This window comes from Xenopus laevis, chromosome 6S (assembly GCF_017654675.1).
Source record: "Xenopus laevis strain J_2021 chromosome 6S, Xenopus_laevis_v10.1, whole genome shotgun sequence".
Lineage (NCBI taxonomy): Eukaryota > Metazoa > Chordata > Amphibia > Anura > Pipidae > Xenopus > Xenopus laevis.
The window spans coordinates 53,351,634-53,366,595 of NC_054382.1; positions in this window are offsets into that span (position 1 = coordinate 53,351,634).

The window sequence follows — 14,962 nt, forward strand, 5'->3', positions numbered from 1 at the left end:
AAGAGATGTCCATCCTGTGAGAGCGTGGTCTCCAAGGGGAGTCGCCATAGTTCTGGTGGCCGGCTGGATACCCCAGAGATTGTGAGCGCGCTGGGACAACTTACTGACCAAATGACACAGCTAGCCTGGAATGGTAATTTTAAGAGACTTAAAGTGTTTTCAGGTACCAATCCTGTACCCTCAGGTGAAGAGTCCTTTGAGAGTTGGAGAGACTCCACTGTTGTGTCCGTGAGAGATTGGACTGGGCCCGAGACTACTATGAGAAGGAAGATCCTTGAGAGTCTTCGCAGCCCTGCCGTGGATGTTGTTAAGTCCTATATGGTTGGTCACCCCGATGCTACTTCGGGTGATCTGATTGAAGTCCTGGAGGTGACGTTTGGCCCTGTAGAGAGTGCTACAGAGATGCTCTACCGCTTCCACTCTACTGTCCAGAAAGAGAAGGAAGATTTGTCTGCTTATCTTGTGCGGCTAGAACAAGGCCTGAGACTGCTAGTGAGCCGCGGTGCAATTACAGACAATGAAATGGATTCTATGAGAATTCGCCAATTGAAAAGAGGGACTCTGAATAGTGACCCTGTTGCCATGACAATTAGAGCACACTACCAGGATAAGCTACCCCCTGGGTACATTGCTCTGATGGAGAGAGTGCGGCGAGAAGAGGCGGATGCCTATGTGAGGGTCAGACGAAGTCCCACTTCAGGGCATACAGAGAAATCCACTGCTGATGCTAAACTGTTGGAGGAAAACAAGAAGCTTCGCAAAGAGTTGGAGGAGTTAAAAGCTCAACTGTCTGAGAGAGCCAAACCCCCAGCTGAAACTAAGAGAGTTCCTACGTGTTACCGGTGTGGAAAGCTTGGCCACATCCAGTCAAACTGCCCAGTTCCTGATGAAGGTGAAACCCAATCTGCACTGTGTAAAGTACGCCGTAGGCGTAGAAGATTCCATGGGAGATGTTACAAGTGCCAAGTGATGGGTCATCAGGCCCGAAGTTGTAAGACTTACAAAATTTCCACCATACAGAAGTCTTATTATGAGCCTTCTGTCTGTGAGAGTGACTCCCCTGAAGAGGATAGGGTGTTGAGTCGAGAGAAGACTACTGTGGAGAACCCTATTGGCATGAAGGTGGCCCCTGAAACCTTTGATACCCCCGATAGATCTAAAGTACTGGGTCTGGGTGAGCGCAGGTCTCCAGGTAAGGCCAATGTTAGGGTCCCAGGTAACAATAGTGATAAAGACATTTTTGACTGTTTTGCTGTCCAGGCATGCCAGGGCATACGGCAAGCGAGGACGTTGCCGATTTGTCCAAGGGGAGAATGTAGGGGAGAAGAGAAATCCTTCCCCTGCTTTTCTGTCTGTGACATCATTCAGCCCAGTAACAGGCTGGAGAGCGACCTGATTGGCTGGACACCGCAGTGCATCCTGGGAGGAGAGGGTGTGCCAGACTGTGAAGCTGTGTGTGTAGGCCCTGCTGGATCTGTGAGGTCTGCAGGAGTGCAGAAAGAGGCTGTCTGACCCTGCCACGCTGCTAAAGCTTCAGAGGAGGAAAGTGCCATTGGTGAGAGTGATTCTGGAGAAGAGTTATTTGTGATTCCAATGTGATCTGCCTCTGAGAGAAAGCGCTGAGTAAATCCCTTGAAAAGAGGATTTGCCACAGGAAGACAGGCCTTGTGTAATTTTGCCTGCTACGTGGGAAGCTGCTATTTTCCAAGGGAAAAGGTACTCTGTGGAAAGGTAGCGCTACCGGGGGAATAAGAGCTCTGGGGAAAGGGACATTGCATTTTGAACTGTGTGCTTTTTAACCCTTCCAGACAAGTGGGACTGTGATACTATACGAACTGTATTTGAACAGATAGTTAAAACCTTATAGGGATTTAGGTAGTGTCCCTTATATTCCCATACAGGCGTGACTTTTGTATTAGTTACTACTTTACAGTTTATATAAAGTTAAATATTGTTATCTGCAAAGTGTGTGTGTTTATTATTTCCTAGGGGATTCCTCTGAGGTAAGTTCCTCAGTGCTCCCTAGGTGGAGGCACTGCGCTGTGATTCCCAGTTCCCAGTACTTTTCGACTTGCAAAAGGGACTCAGGGCCCCTGAATTGCCAAGGAAGCTATTATTTAAAGGGACAGTAACCAAATTAGCGTTACAATAACATATATCATTATATTCTGGATTTATTTCACTCTAAAATGAATGAATTTAGATATGTACTGCATGTAAATTTCTGTAACACTGGCCCAAATCCATGCATATTCCTGTTCATTATCTTTCGTCGGACCAAAAATAATTAGCTTTCCTTTGCCTGCCATTTCCAGTATAACTGGCCCAATGCCACAGTTATTCTTGTGTTTGTTTTCTGTTTGAATAAAATGTAATCACATGCGTTTCTTTGTCCATAGTCTAATTGAAAGTATTCATATCTGCTCTTCCAGGCTTTATTTGTTGCTGGCCCAGTGCCACATCTATTCAGAGTTATAGTCTTATGTTCAACAACCTTTCCCTCTGGCTGGTGGTTAATGTATCAGTTATTAGAATCTGGCTATTAAGTGCACATAAAGGTAAAAATAGCAGGGGGAATGGCTCTCTAGAACACAAATTTAGCACTGTTCAATCAAAATGTTTTACTTTTGTGGTCCCCATAGAAACTACTGTAGGAGTTAGGTAGGCTCAGGTCTAGGGATGTAGCGAACTGTTCACGGCGAACTAGTTCGCGCGAACTTCGACTGTTCGCGTCCGCCGCAAGTTCGCGAACGTCGCGCGACGTTCGCCAATAGGCGTTCGCGTCAAAATCGTTCGACCATTCGATCGCTAAAATCGAACGATTAAAATCCTTCGATCGTTCGAATCGAACGATTTTCGGATGTTCGAAGTTCGCAAACAGTTCGCGAACTGTTCGCATTTTTTGCCGGTGTTCACGAACGGCGTTCGCGAACACATACTCGGCGGTTCGCTACATCCCTACTCAGGTCAGGGCAGGAGAGGGAACCAGTAATCTGTGATTCTATCATTGCTACAACACTCTAACAAGGGTCCAGAAAGACAAATGTAGACCCTCTCATTATATGCCAATAATGCCATACTCACTTGATGTGCAACCAAGAGGGAATGAGCTGGCACACAATATATACTTACTGTTAAAAAGAAAGCACATGTTAGGCAGGCTGAAGAACAAGTCAGAAAGGGCTTGGGTTTTACCCTACACAAGCTATAAATTCCATAACATCTTATGGCCTATGCCTCGGACAGGACTGGGAGGTTCATAGGTTATTTGACTGTAGCCTATATTCTTGGATGCCAGTTACCCATTTTACTATGTTCAGTGTACATTAGGGGTTTACACACTCATTTCAAAATTGTAATTGCTGTGTGTGGTTAGCTATTAGCTAGGTTAATATTTTGTGTGTCTAAAATATTTTTAAGCCTATTTTGTAATGATTCTGATGGATTTCAGGGTTATTTAAGTAAAAGCCTTGTTTCTGTTACTCTTTCTAATCATAATAATGCCTTCATCTTCTTGTACACTTCACATTTACTGTTCATATGTACTTGCTTTCTTATTTCCAGAAGGACCTCACAATTTAATGTTATTTAAATGTTATTGTTAACATTTGTAAATGTTAATGTTATTTTCTTGTGCAGGTAGCCCAATGATGTTCAAAAGCCCTCAGTGGGTATGCATGAAAAATCACTGACTAGCAAGAATGTAGCAGATATAAAGCATCTTGTAGTACATTAGACAAATTGACCCAATACAGAAGAAAGGCTACTTAGTGATAATTTATTGTACTTGGTGTATTCATGTTAGTTCTGATAGAGTTAACAGGCAGTATGTGCAACAATTACCCCCTGGTAGTGCAAGAGATGTAAAGTTCAAGCAATCATCAGCTGTTTTACCTCCTGTTGACAAAGCAGAGACATCTGGTACAACAATTAGTATACCAGTGAAGTCACAACGATCACCAGCCATCGCAGTTTCCACAGCTTCTACACTTAAAAGACTTCTACACTATGTGGAATAGCCCCACGGGGAGATTCTGCCTGTGTCTCTTGAATTAATACCTGTAAAATACATTTTAATACATTGTTTCATAAGTTTATCATTTGGCAAGCAGGGAAGAATATGATATGATTACATCAGCAGTTTTTGATCAAATCTAATGTAATTATCATGGCTATCAAACTAAAATATATTGCAGTTGCTTAAAATGTAGGACAGCTCTATCCATAAGAGACTTTTATAAATAAGTAAATCATAGCTTCTGATATAAGAAGAACAAGCAGCAATTATTTTAAAAAATACATTGGGGGTTTGATCAAAACAGCACCCATTCTATTAGACATAAAGACTGAGAATAGCCCCAAACCGGGATTTTGTAGTTCTGTATTACTTATGGTAACCAATGTTTTTAGTTGTTCCTTTTTATTTGAATTTCTGCAATGAAGCAGCCATTGTATAGTTAGTAAAATGTTGTAAAATAGGAATACATTAACTTTATTATTGTTAAACAGTGATGGCTATTTAATTTGATATCATTCTTTAATTCAAGAGAAAAAGATACACATGTAAAAGTCACCTTCTGAAAACCAACAGAACAGGACTTATTTGTATCCAATGTGAATTGGCGGCGATTGACACAGACTGGATTCTTGCAGATAGTTGGACATCTAAAGTACATCTAAATTGCTATTCCACATATTTTACAACTGAGTGGCAATCCATACACAGAAATGTACCACTGACCAGTTCTAGGTGAACAGGATGAGGTCCAACAACTTGGCCACTAATTCTTAGTAAAGTACCAATTTTGGAAGAACTGAGTTCTTGAATACTACAAATGAAAACTTTAACAAAACATCACTCAGTGTTAAAAGCAAAGTCTTTAGTTTATTACACAGATGAACATGTATAATTAACATTTTACTTTCAGCACAATCTTCAGCAGTCTTCAAAATATAGGTTTGTATCGTTGATATGGTAATGGAATAAAAACCTAACATACAAATTATACACAAATGCTGAGTGATACAGGAGGTAAAATGGACCCTGCTTAATATCTAAAAGAGCAAGTAGTATGCTGGGGAGCTTAATCTATAGTTTCCCCAGGGGAAGTTGCATTTAGCAGGCAGCAATTGTGTATAATATATTATGAAGGTATATCATTCAGGCATAGCCTGAATATGTGTATGTGAAGGATAAGGAGTTTGGGAGTAGATTGCTTTCTGACCGCAATGAACAGTTTTGCTAAAACTTGGAGATAGATTCATAAATAGACATATAGGGTGGGGAAGAATTGTGAACTGCTTTGAATGTCAATGTCAAATCTTTTCCTTAACTGTAGTGTAAACAGTGTGTAGGAACTTCAAGGGTGGAAAGCAGTTGACGATGTGCAAGAACCTGATAACTGGTGAACCACTGGAGTGGAGGTCAATCAGCAGAGTTGTAATAATTCACACATGAATTTAAATTTTAGTTCCACCTTGTTTGATCATTATTTGAGATATACAGTAATCTGTAGGGAAAAAAAGGGGCACAATTTAGTTTATTGCATATGTTTGGTAAAGGATATAGCAGAATCAAAAGATAATCCAAAGTCAAAGGGCCTAGGGAGATGGGGTGATAGTGGAGTCATTATCTATTTTAGTGATTTCTAGGATGTTCTTTATGTTATGTAAGACACCAAATATTATTTATCTTTTGACAGCTCAAATGACTCAAAAGAATGATCATGTAAAGATAATACCAGAAATAGGTGGAATGGGGAGAAAATATACAAAGTATAAAAAGGACCTTTGGTAGCATATAAGAAATCAACAAAAATGGTAAGGGAGATAAGTCATTGTATGGCAGAATGAAAGAGTGATTTGAAAGGAAACTGTTCTACTGCAACAAGTTAGCCACAAGTTTTTATTTGATTAAGAACACAGGCAGAACACATGGGTTTAGCAGGCTGTATAGCTAAATCCCACAGAAATACTCTGCACCACCAACCAAAGTTTTGTGTGTATAAAGGCTGCAACTTGTTTATTGGAAATTCATCAATAGATAGTCAACCAGTCATCTGTTACATAACTTCATGGTAACCAGCCAACCTCTGCCATATTTTACAAACTCTCCTGACTTCACTATACCCTAGCTAGAGCCACTTACCAATTTACTAAAATTCATACCTCCCCTTTAAGGGTAAGAAAGCCTTTTATTGTAAAATTCCTAAGATTACTTTGAACATCCCCCAGAAAAACATACCTTTCTCCCTTCATTAAGTCTTATTTGGTTTCTAAATTACAAGCATCATAACATTAGCTCTTCTAGCTGCTTCCTTGTTTAGAGTTAAGATCAATCTCCTTCACACTCAAGGCTATGAAGACCTCAAAGGGTTGTATACTGCACATGACTGATTGATTTATATTGGAGCAAATTTCTATTGGATACATTTTGTTTCATTACCTGTAATACTCTTCTTGTATAGTTGTTGCTATTTGCTGATTGTAGTAATCAGTATCTGTAAAATTAACAGCCAAAGTGTTCCTTTCTGGTCTAATAAGTTCTTCCACTGCAGACACATACACATTGCTTCCATCTTTACCTTTGTACCTATGGAAAATTGAAAGTAATGGAATCTAATATTACAAAATGTAATTTTACCACAAAAAAAAAGCCTGATAAACAATTGCTGGAGATTTACACAATAAACATTCTCATAATGTCATATTAGAAATTAATAAATAAATATCAGTAAATATATTAGTATCTTGCCGAGAAAAAATGTTCAAATTCCTAGCTATGTTATGTACAGACCATGTAACTATGTACGTATGTATGGTACAGACCATGTAACTATGTACAGTACAGTAAAATCAAAATGTATGGGTGAACTCAGCGCTTAGTGTCAGCGGTTGTTTAATATCAGCACCTGCGTGTATCTCGGGACCCACTTGTCCCTAGGTAATAGGTAATAGGTGGCAGTATGCTTTGAGTGTTCCGTGCGTGCCTTTGAAGAGAAGAATGTGCCGATAGTGTATTTTTAAGTGTCCCGTTTAATCAAATTAGATCTACTCACATTCGGTAGTAGTAAATAGCGCTTGTAGCGATGTGTTAGGACAGGAATCTCCCTCGGGGTTATGCCTATTAAACGAAAACCGCAAATAGTGAAGAACTGCGGAGGCCTTTATATTGGCCCTCACCAGGATTGTACTTACGGGATTTACAGCTTTGAAATCGTATGTCCTGGTTATATGATGGTCTCAGTATTCATCGGTTTCCTAAGTATGCAGTGCTCGTTGCGCTGTTCTAATGATTATAGATAATATTCTCTTCATAGGCACACACGGAACACTAAAAGTGCATCGCCACCTATTATTCTAAACCTAGGGATGAGTGGGTCTCGAGATACACGCAGGTGCTGCTATTAAACCGCTGACATTAAGTGCAGAGTTCACTGATAAATTTAACTTACATTTTGTTTTTGTTTTTACACTCGAACACCGCTGCTGGTGCTTATCATGGAAGCAATTCACAAATGGAGAAGCAGAAATGTGGACATAAACTATATATTCTCATGATGAACTAGATGATCAAAATATGAATAGAGAATACTAATTAAATCAACTGTTTAAATTGTTAAATAGAGAAATGAAATTATGGTGGGACACAAACACTAGAAAAATATTTAGAACAAGATAAGATACTAAAAGGTTTACAGTTTACAGAAATAAATAACATCCAGGAAAGTTTAGATCCCATCAAAAATGTTAGGGAATATCATGATCATCGTCATCATCATCATTTATTTATATAGCGCCAACAACATACGCAGTGCTTTACCTTAGTTATAACAAACAGGGAATAAACGGCGGATAACAAACAAGGGATACAGAGTATAATAGGAATTAGAGGGTCCTACAAATTAAAGTTTACAAAGTAAAGGTTAGGGTACAATTGAAACATTAGGATTTTAGAAACAATTTTGTGATTTTGATACAGCAATGATTGATTAATTAAGGTACATTGAATAAGCTTCTTTAAACAGGTGGGTCTTTAAGGAGCGCTTGAAGGTTTGGAAAGAAGGAGAAAGTCTGACAGCTAGAGGCAGAGAGTTCCAGAGAAAAGCAAGATCAAGTCAAACATTTACAAACAAAATTGATAACTATGGAGAAAGAAATCACTGAAAGGAAACAATCCAAAATTTGGAGGGATAAAAATACACCACATAATCCCAAAATAAAAGTGACACACTATTCTCAAGATATCAAAGATTTTTTTAGAAGAACAGATTACGATCAATCGAGAAAACCTTATAAAACTCAAATAAAAACAGATGAGAGACCTGGGTCAAATTTCTCAAAACAATTTCCAAATAATAATAGGAATAACAAATCAAGAACCTCCCATTACAACAAACCCTATTGGTCACATAAGGACGAACAGACAGATTTTCTAAGAAGGAGAGAGAGAGAGACAAGGAAAAAAGGGGATACCAAGAAAGAAGTGAAGATTTCACATAGAAGACGGAAACCAGGCTTCCACCTCTTCATCCTTTTTACCATGCTCTAAACTGAAGGGGCAGACTTTCCCATTACATCAGGAAGTAATGGATCTGATAAAGACAGAGTGGGATATTCCGTCTAAACGCATTACTATGCAATCCAGAGACAATAGGCTATATCCTTTTAAGGAAGAGGAAGTCAAGGACTTTTGTACTATGCCTAGAGTAGATACTCCAATTCTGAGTATACACTGAATACATTGCTGCCCATTGAGGATCATGCAGTTATGAAAGACCCGATGGATAAAAGAATGGATGCAGACTTGAAGAGAATATTCTCCACAGCGGGTGAAAGTCTGAAACCAGCAATTGCTAACCTTTCAGTAGCAAAGGCCTTGGAGGTTTGGTTGGCTAACTTGGAGGCAGCCTTAAAAGAAGGTCGAGAGACATCGGAAATTCTCGAAGGTCTTAAGGAACTAAGGCTGGGATCTGTATTTCTAATGAATTCATCTGTAGACCAGATCCGGTTTGCTTCTAGGTCCTTGGCCGTGTCTGTCTCAGCAAGAAGGGCATTATGGCTTCGAGCTTGAGAGGCAGATTCCGCCTCTAAGTCGGCTCTATGTTCCTTACCCTTCCAAGGGCAGGTGCTGTTCGGGAAAAAGTTAGAGGATCTAATATCCAAAGCCTCGGGAGGCAAGAGTCAATTGCTTCCTCAGAGGAAGAAACGTCAGCCATGGAAACTATCATCGCGGGGAAGATCTTCGACTAGATTCAGATTTATGCCATATGACCGGAGGCATTTTCATCCAGCAAGGGAAACTCCTAGACAGGACAGTTGGAAGGCAGGTCAATCCGGTTTCTTTCGCCTTCCCAAAGGCAAGGCGGGGGAGAATTCCCGTAAACAGTTATGAAGGTGGTGCAACCCAGGAGCCTGCTCTGGGGGGAAGACTATGTCTTTTTCAGGCAGCCTGGGAATTATCCATAGAAGACAGATGGGTCCTAAGGATCATAAATCACGGTTACGAGTTGGAATTCAATGCAAATCCTCCTTTTCCGGGTTTTCTAAAATCCCCATTACCAATGGACATCTGCAAGAGAGATGCTCTAAAAGCGTGTCTTATCAAGCTGGAAAATCAACAAGTGATAGGAAACATTCCACTAGACCAGAGAGGAAAAGGAGTCTACTCTTGGTTTTTCATAGTAAAAAAAGCATCAGGTTCATGGAGACCAATATTAGACCTGGGAAGGGTCAACAAAGTATTGAGAATCCAGCATTTCAAAATGGAGTCAATCGAATCAATAAAATCGGCCATATCTCCAGGGGACTGGATGTGCACTATGGACATAAAAGATGCGTATCATCATATCCCCATAGCCACAGCGGATCAAAAATTCCTTCGCTTTGCGATAGAAAAACATCACTACCAATTCAGGTGCCTACCCTTCGGGCTAGCAACAGCCCTAAGAGTATTTTCGAAGGTGTTGGTGACTCTGGTGGCTCATCTCAGATGGAAAGGGATCCGTCTATTCCATTATTTGGACGACATCAAAGGATATAGCAATTGCCCAGAGGGATCTGTGTCTAAAGACCTTGACAGCCCATGGATGGCTCATCAATCTATCAAAGAGTCGTCTCATCCCATCGCAGAATATTACTTACCTGGGAGCCTCAATAGACACAGTGTCAGGACACCTGGGGTTATCTGCAGTGAGACAAAAATCTCTTGCTTCAATAGCAGAAATTCTAATTACAACATCAGAAGCTCCGGCGAGGACATTTCAGAAAATTTTGGGAATGATGTCTTCTTCGATTGGACTACTCCCGTGAGCTCACTGGAGGATGAGGCCTCTGCAAATGTCTTTCCTACAACAATGGGACGGGGAGTCTCAGACCCAATTGATTACAATGTCACCCCAGATAAGAGGATCTCTCCTTTGGTGGAAAGACAAGAACAAACTAAAAAAGGGCTCCGAATTATATCCAGATGCATGGGTCGTAATGTCCACAGACGCCTCAGGCCTAGGTTGGGGAGCAGAGCTGGGATCCAGAATTGCACAAGGTCGCTGGCTTTATCCATTATCAGACGTACCATCAAACGTCCTGGAACTAAGGGCAATAAGACAAGCTTGTCTCTTCTTTCAAGACCAGCTCAGAGGAAACAGATTAAAAATAAAGTCCGACAATGTCACAGCCGTAGCCTTCTTAAGAAAACAAGGAGGCACAAGGAGTCTAGGGCTACTGGAGGAGGTCCAACCCATATTTCAGTGGGCAGAAGTCTTTTTAGTGGATCTTACAGCAGTCTACGTTCCAGGCAAGTTAAACACAGTGGCAGATCTGCTCAGCAGAAAATTCGCAGAAAGACACGAGTGGGAACTGAGCCAGGAAGTCTTCAATGCACTAGTGCAGAAGTGGGGCCAACCTTCAATAGATTTGATGGCCTCATCCATCAACACCAAGTGTTCTCATTTCTTCACAAGGAGTTGGGATGCGAAGGCAATGGCAGTAGATGCCCTGACACAGTCATGGAAGTTCCATTTAGGCTATATCTTTCCTCCTCTTCCTCTGATTCCGAAGGTGATACAAAAGATCAAGGAGGATCAAGCAGATGTGATCTGCATTGCTCCAGCTTGGGTGCGAAGGCCTTGGTTTACAGACCTGATTCAGCTGTCAATAGACCATCCTTGGAGGCTTCCGACAGCAGGACACCTATTGATCCAGGGACCATTCATACACCCAGATCCAGAATCTCTAGCCCTCACGGCATGGAGACTGAGAGGCAAAAATTAGAAGCCCACGGTCTTTCCAATAGAGTTATTCATACATTGTTACAATCCAGGAAACCTTCAACCAGTAACAGATATGCCAAGGTGTGGGATTTGTTCCTGACCCACTCTAATTTAAATTCCAAAGAATCTATTTCAGCCTCTAACATTTTGGAGTTTCTTCAATCAGGCATGGAAAGAGGCTTAAGCATGAGTACCCTAAGAACACATGTTTCGGCAATTTCAGCAATATCAGGAACATCATGGGCTCAGCATCTGCTCATAGTTCGGTTTTTCAAAGCAGCAGTAAGAATTTTACCGGTAAAACGTTCAACATTCCCAAGCTGGGACTTACCACTGGTTTTACGAATGCTTTCTTCAGGCCCATTTTCAATCAGGAGTCCTATTTCCCTGTGGTTCTTAACTCTGAAAGTGGTGTTCTTAGTGGCTATAACCTCAGCCAAGAGGGTGGGGGAGTTACAAGCCTTAAGATACGCCGAAGACAGTCCGGCCATTTTTCAGGACAGACTAATTTTGAGATTTTGTCCTACATTCAAGCCAAAGGTGGTTTCTCCCTTTCACTTAAAGGATGAGATTGTAGTCCCTACATTTACACATCAAGACACGGATCCAGAATTGACAGAACTGGATGTGGCGGAACATGTTAAGATGTATTGTGAGGCAACTACAGCAATCAGAAAATCGGAAAGGTTTTTTGTCTTACCAGGAGGGGCAAGAAAAGGTGAAGCAGCAGCTAGCTCCACAATTTCCAAATGGATATGCATGGTTATCAAGAAAGCCTATTCTCAGGCAGACCTTACAGAACCGAATAAAATCAAAGCACATTCAACCAGGGGCCAGGCAGCTTCATAGGCAGCAGAAGCGGGGGTTTCCCTGGATGTCATATGCAAAGCAGCATCTTGGTCTTCTCCGAGCACTTTCATCTCACACTACAAGTTGGACGTTAGATCGTCAGAATATGCACAATTTGGTTCTAGCATTCTAAAATCGGCCTGTTCGGCCAAATAACAATTTCAGCAATTAAGATGTTAAGTCTTTACTGACCCACCCAGGGACAGGCAGCTTGCTAAGTCCCGCAGAGTATAGACATGGAGAGGGCCAGGGGAAAGGGAAGATTGTTTCATACTTTCCGTGATCTTCCTTTCCCTGGCCCTCTCCATGTCAGGTTTTCCCTCCCATGGTAATAATAAGGTATAGAACTTGGTACCAGACACCGAGGGGGGGGACTGCCTCCTAATTTATTATGTTAGGGGGTTGGGTTCTTTATTGGAGAGAGGGGAGGGGCTGTCCCGCAGAGTATAGACATGGAGAGGGCCAGGGAAAGGAAGATCACGGTAAGTATGAAACAATCTTCCCTTTCCTCATCCTTTCCCAAGTTTGGGGAGACTTATGCCAGGGATGTCAACCCATACATTTACAAGGACCTAATTTTCTTACCCAACAAACCCTACATACACACTAGTAGGAGGAGGATATAATACTTCTGTGTCATCTTAAGAAATAAATTCATAGTACCATATGAACGTGTGGGGTATATATTTTTCTCTCTTAAGACAGATCTATTGCTATTTTCACATCACTAGGTGGCACATGGATGCATTTTTACCAGCACAGACAATTTAAAGAGTTAAAGAGTTGGGTCATCTTTAAGTTAACATTGTGTATTATAGAGTGATTAATTCTAAGCAACTTTTCAACTGGTCTTCATTTTTTATAGTTTTTGAATGCCTTCTTTGACTCTTTTCAGCTTCAAATAGGGGTCACTGACCCCAACTAAAAAACGTTTAGATGGGCAACAACAGCAACAAATGTGTTACTTTTTTTTACCAGATTGCTGAAATTGCAACATGGAAAGCTCATAAAGCGTAAATAACTAATAAATCTCAAATAAAAAATTAAAACTGAACTGCAAACTATTCAGAATTTCAGTTAATTTAAAGGTGAAAAACAACTTTCATTTTGCCTTGATGATGAAATTTACTCCAGCTTGGTAACATACTTTTTGGAAGCATAAGGGGCAGGTAAATGCAAAAAAATTCAAACATTTTAAAAATGGTGTTGGTGCCACTGACCTTAATCCAAAGCATAACAATGGCAGCAGATGAAAAACATGGAGCTCTTACCAATTCAGGCAACTGATACTCAGAATAGAAGTCAGGTTCTCTCACCATGGTTTTGATGCCAGGCTCATCAGGCAAAACTTTGGGGAAGGAGTGAGGACAGACTAGATTGCAGGATGCACAATTCAGGGGACTGAAGGAATTAAGTGAGATAATGGCAATGACTTGTCTGATGTGTCAATTTTAGTTCAATGCTTGAGGGGCGCTATTAATTGATGCCGTTTAAAATCAGCATGTTTTCCTCAGTGTTATCATTGTAAGCATTTTGTTCTATGTGTTAATCATCACTGTATGCTCAGAATCATCCTGTGTGACTTTCTGCTTAAATCCTGGGAAAAAAATATATATACAGTAACTACCATAAATCACACAATATGTTTTTGTTGACCTGTCTTCTTCACTTTTTTTTGTATGAACAAATCACAAAGCCACTGGGTAGTGACAAAAAAGCATTGGCCATAGGTCACCAGCATCCAGTACTTTATTACTCTATTGAAGAAACGCTTATAACCACCTTACACTACTTCACACAGCAAAGAATGCCAAATGCTCTGCTTATGGTAGACAGGGCAGCTTTCAGGGGGGGAGTTGTAGGGGGCCCAGAGGGTAAGGGGGGCCCTGCCCCGTCGCACTTTCTTGATTAGCCGGGCCCTGCTGCTTTCTGAGAGCTGCTGACTTCGGGAAGGCAGGGCGGGAGCACATGGGGAGGTATCTTCTGTCCAATACTTCCCCTTATTGGTCACTGCGTTTAAGTCCCAGTTGAGCTGCTCAGGGATTGGATAGCTGAGGTTTGAACATCTCTTCAAGCTCATCCAATCACCATGCAGCTTTACCAGAACTTTAAATTCTGTGACCAATAAGGGAAGAAAATGTTGTCACTGGAAGAAGATGCAGCCACCTGTGCTCCCCTCATCCCTTCTGTAGTTGGCAGCTCACTTACAGCAGTGGTCCCACTAATGTGGTCCCAAATTTTTTTTAAACTTCTGGTGATGCAAGTTTTTTTACATGGACGTTTAAGGGGGGCCCTGGCCACCAATTTTCTTATAACATGTGGGGGGCCCTGACCACAAATTTTTTTTTAATGGGAGGGACTTGACCACAAATGTTTTTTTCAATGGGGGGGCCCTGACCACCAATATTTTTTTATTTTTTTATTTACATTTGGGAACCATAGCCACCAATGTTTTTTTAGTGTGTGGTGGGGGGTGAACCTGTGGGGTGGGGAGGGAAGACCTGTAGGTGGGGCTTGTGGTGGGTGCAGCCCAGGGGCCCAGGAAATTTTTCCATATGTGGCCCTGCGATTTCTGATGGCGGCCCTGATGGTAGATAATGGGACATTTGTTTTTTCGGCATGTCTGTTTTATGCAAGAAAACAATAGCAGTCAAAATGCCAATATGCCCTAGTCCTTAGAGGAATACTTATTAAAGGAAAAGAACATCTTCAGAACAAACACTTAATTGATAAGTAACTTATACGTGACCCTTTGAAGAATCTTACCAAATGTGCATATACCGTAAGTCCATAAATATTGCTTTTGTACATCCTTTACCTTGAGCCACTATTTTGTGCTGGTC